The following is a 4,841-nucleotide window of genomic DNA, read 5'->3' on the forward strand; positions in this document are numbered from 1 at the left end:
ATAAATACAATTTAATGAAACATAGGATAAACAACATAAATACAATTTAATAAAGCATAGGACAAAACAACATGAATACAATTAAATAAACATATGTTAAAACAACATAAATACAATTTAATAAAGCATAGGATAAAACAACATAAATACAATTTAATAAAGCATAGTTTAAAACAACATAAATACAATTTAATAAAGCATAGGATAAAACAACATAAATAAAATTTAATAAAGCATAGGATAAAACAACATAAATACAATATAATAAAGCATAAGATAAAACAACATGAATACAATTTAATAAAGCATAGGTTAAAACAACATAAATATAAATTAATAAAGCATAGGATAAAACAACATAAATACAATTTAATAAAGCATAGGTTAAAACAACATAAATACAATTTAATAAAGCAGAGGATAAAACAACATAAATAAAATTTAATAAAACATAGGTTAAAACAACATAAATACAATTTAATAAAGCATAGGATAAAACAACATAAATTCAATTTAATAAAGCATAGGATAAAACAACATAAATTCAATTTAATAAAGCACAGGATAAACAACATCAATAAAATTTAATAAAGCATAGGATAAAACAACATAAACAAAATTTAATAAAGCATAGGATAAAACAACATAAATACAATTTAATAAAGCATAGGATAAAACAACATGAATAAAATTTAATAAAGCATAGGATAAAATAACATAAATACAATTTAATAAAGTATAGGATAAAACAACATAAATACAATTTAATAAAGCATAGGTTAAAACAACATAAATACAATTCAATAAAGCATAGGATAAAACAACATAAATACAATTTAATAAAGCATAGGATAAAACAACATAAATACAATTTAATAAAGCATAGGATAAAACAACATAAATACAATTTAATAAAGCATAGGATAAAACAACATAAATAAAATTTAATAAAGCATAGGTTAAAACAACATAAATACAATTTAATAAAGCATAGGACAAAACAACATAAATAAAATTTAATAAAGCATAGTTTAAAACAACATAAATACAATTTAATAATGCATAGTATAAAACCACAGAAATACAATTTAATAAAGCATAGGATAAAACAACATAAATACTATTTAATAAAGCATAGGACAAAACAACATAAATACAATTTAATAAAGCATAGGATAAAACAACATAAATACAATTTAATGAAACATAGGATAAACAACATAAATACAATTTAATAAAGCATAGGACAAAACAACATAAATACAATTTAATAAAGCATATGTTAAAACAACATAAATACAATTTAATAAAGCATAAGATAAAACAACATGAATATAATTTAGTAAAGCATAAGATGAAACAACATGAATACAATTTAATAAAGCATAGGTTAAAACAACATAAATACAATTTAAGAAAGCATAGGATAAAACTACATAAATACATTTTAATAAAGCATAGGATAAAACAACATAAATACAATTTAATAAAGCATAGGTTAAAACAACATAAATACAATTTAATAAAGCATAGGACAAAACAACATAAATACAATTTAATAAAGCATAGGATAAAACAACATAAATACAATTTATAAAGCATAGGATAAAACAACATAAATACAATTTAATAAAGCATAGGATAAAACAACATGAATACAATTTAATAAAGCATAGTTTAAAACAACATAAATACAATTTAATAATGCATAGTATAAAACCACAGAAATACAATTTAATAAAGCATAGGATAAAACAACATAAATACTATTTAATAAAGCATAGGACAAAACAACATAAATACAATTTAATAAAGCATAGGATAAAACAACATAAATACAATTTAATAAAGCATAGGATAAAACAACATGAATACAATTTAATAAAGCATAGGTTAAAACAACATAAATACAATTTAAGAAAGCATAGGATAAAACTACATGAATACATTTTAATAAAGCATAGGATAAAACAACATAAATACAATTTAATAAAGCATAGGTTAAAACAACATAAATACAATTTAATAAAGCATAGGACAAAACAACATAAATACAATTTAATAAAGCATAGGATAAAACAACATAAATACAATTCATAAAGCATAGGATAAAACAACATAAATACAATTTAATAAAGCATATGATAAAACAACATAAATACAATTTAATAAAGCATAGGATAAAACAACATAAATACAATTTAATAAAGCATAGGATAAAACAACATAAATACAATTTAATAAAGCATAGGTTAAAACAACATAAATACAATTTAATAAAACATAGGATAAAACAACATAATTACAATTTAATAAAGCATAGGATAAAACAACAGAAATACAATTTAATAAAGCATAGGATAAAACAACATAAATACAATTTAATAAAGCATAGGATAAAACAACATAAATAAAATTTAATAAAACATAGGTTAAAACAACATAAATACAATTTAATAAAGCATAGGACAAAACAACATAAATACAATTTAATAAAGCATAGTTTAAAACAACATAAATACAATTTAATAAAGCATAGGATAAAACCACAGAAAAACAATTTAATAAAGCATAGGATAAAACAACATAAATACAATTTAATAAAGCATAGGACAAAACAACATAAATACAATTTAATAAAGCATAGGATAAAACAACATAAATACAATTTAATAAAGCATAGGACAAAACAACATAAATACAAATTAATAAAGCATAGGATAAAACAACATAAATACAATTCAATAAAGCATATGTTAAAACAACTTAAATACAATTTAATAAAGCATAAGTTAAAACAGCATGAATATAATTTAGCAAAGCATAAGATAAAACAACATGAATACAATTTATTAAAGCATAGGTTTAAACAACATAAATACAATTTAAGAAAGCATAGGATAAAAGTACATAAATACATTTTAATAAAGCATAGGATAAAACAACATAAATACAATTTAATAAAGCATAGGCTAAAACTACATAAATACAATTTAATAAAGCATAGGATAAAACAAATTAAATACAATTTAATAAAGCATAGGCTAAAACTACATAAATACAATTTAATAAAGCATAGGATAAAACAAATTAAATACAATTTAATAAAGCATAGGATAAAACAACATAAATTCAATTTAATAAAGCATAGGATAAAACAACATAAATACAATTTATAAAGCATAGGATAAAACAATATAAATACAATTTAATAAAGCATAGGATAAAACAACATAAATTCAATTTAATAAAGCATAGGATAAAACAACATAAATACAATTTAATAAAGCATAAGAAAAAACAACATGAATACAATTTAATAAAGCATAGGCTAAAACTACATAAATACAATTTAATAAAGCATAGGATAAAACAAATTAAATACAATTTAATAAAGCATAGGATAAAACAACATAAATACAATTTAATAAAGCATAGGCTAAAACTACATAAATACAATTTAATAAAGCATAGGATAAAACAAATTAAATACAATTTAATAAAGCATAGGCTAAAACTACATAAATACAATTTAATAAAGCATAGGACAAAACAACATGAATACAATTTAATAAAGCATAGGTTAAAACAACATAAATATAAATTAATAAAGCATAGGATAAAACAACATAAATACAATTTAATAAAGCATAGGTTAAAACAACATAAATACAATTTAATAAAGCACAGGATAAAACAACATAAATAAAATTTAATAAAGCACAGGATAAAACAACAAAAATAAAATTTAATAAAGCATAGGATAAAACAACATAAATACAATTTAATAAAGCATAGGATAAAACAACATAAATAAAATTTAATAAAGCATAGGATAAAACAACATAAATACAATTTAATAAAGCATAGGATAAAACAACATAAATAAAATTTAATAAAGCATAGGATAAAACAGCATAAATACAATTTAATAAAGCATAGCATAAAACAACATAAATACAATTTAATAAAGCATAGGATAAAACAACATAAATACAATTTAATAAAGCATAGGATAAAACAACATAAATACAATTTAATAAAGCATAGGCTAAAACTACATAAATACAATTTAATAAAGCATAGGATAAAACAACATAAACACAATTTCATAAAGCATAGGATAAAACAACATAAATACAATTTAATAAAGCATAGGATAAAACAACATAAATACAATTTAATAAAGCATAGGATAAAACAACATAAATAAAATTTAATAAAACATAGGTTAAAACAACATAAATACAATTTAATAAAGCATAGGACAAAACAACATAAATACAATTTAATAAAGCATAGTTTAAAACAACATAAATACAATTTAATAAAGCATAGGATAAAACCACAGAAATACAATTTAATAAAGCATAGGATAAAACAACATAAATACAATTTAATAAAGCATAGGACAAAACAACATAAATACAAATTAATAAAGCATAGGATAAAACAACATAAATACAATTCAATAAAGCATATGTTAAAACAACATAAATACAATTTAATAAAGCATAAGTTAAAACAGCATGAATATAATTTAGCAAAGCATAAGATAAAACAACATGAATACAATTTATTAAAGCATAGGTTTAAACAACATAAATACAATTTAAGAAAGCATAGGATAAAAGTACATAAATACATTTTAATAAAGCATAGGATAAAACAACATAAATACAATTTAATAAAGCATAGGCTAAAACTACATAAATACAATTTAATAAAGCATAGGATAAAACAAATTAAATACAATTTAATAAAGCATAGGATAAAACAACATAAATTCAATTTAATAAAGCATAGGATAAAACAACATAAATACAATTTATAAAGCATAA

The sequence above is a fragment of the Phyllobates terribilis genome, unplaced genomic scaffold, assembly GCF_046119375.1.
Source record: "Phyllobates terribilis strain yellow unplaced genomic scaffold, ASM4611937v1 Scaffold_20__1_contigs__length_20440879, whole genome shotgun sequence".
Taxonomy (NCBI): domain Eukaryota; kingdom Metazoa; phylum Chordata; class Amphibia; order Anura; family Dendrobatidae; genus Phyllobates; species Phyllobates terribilis.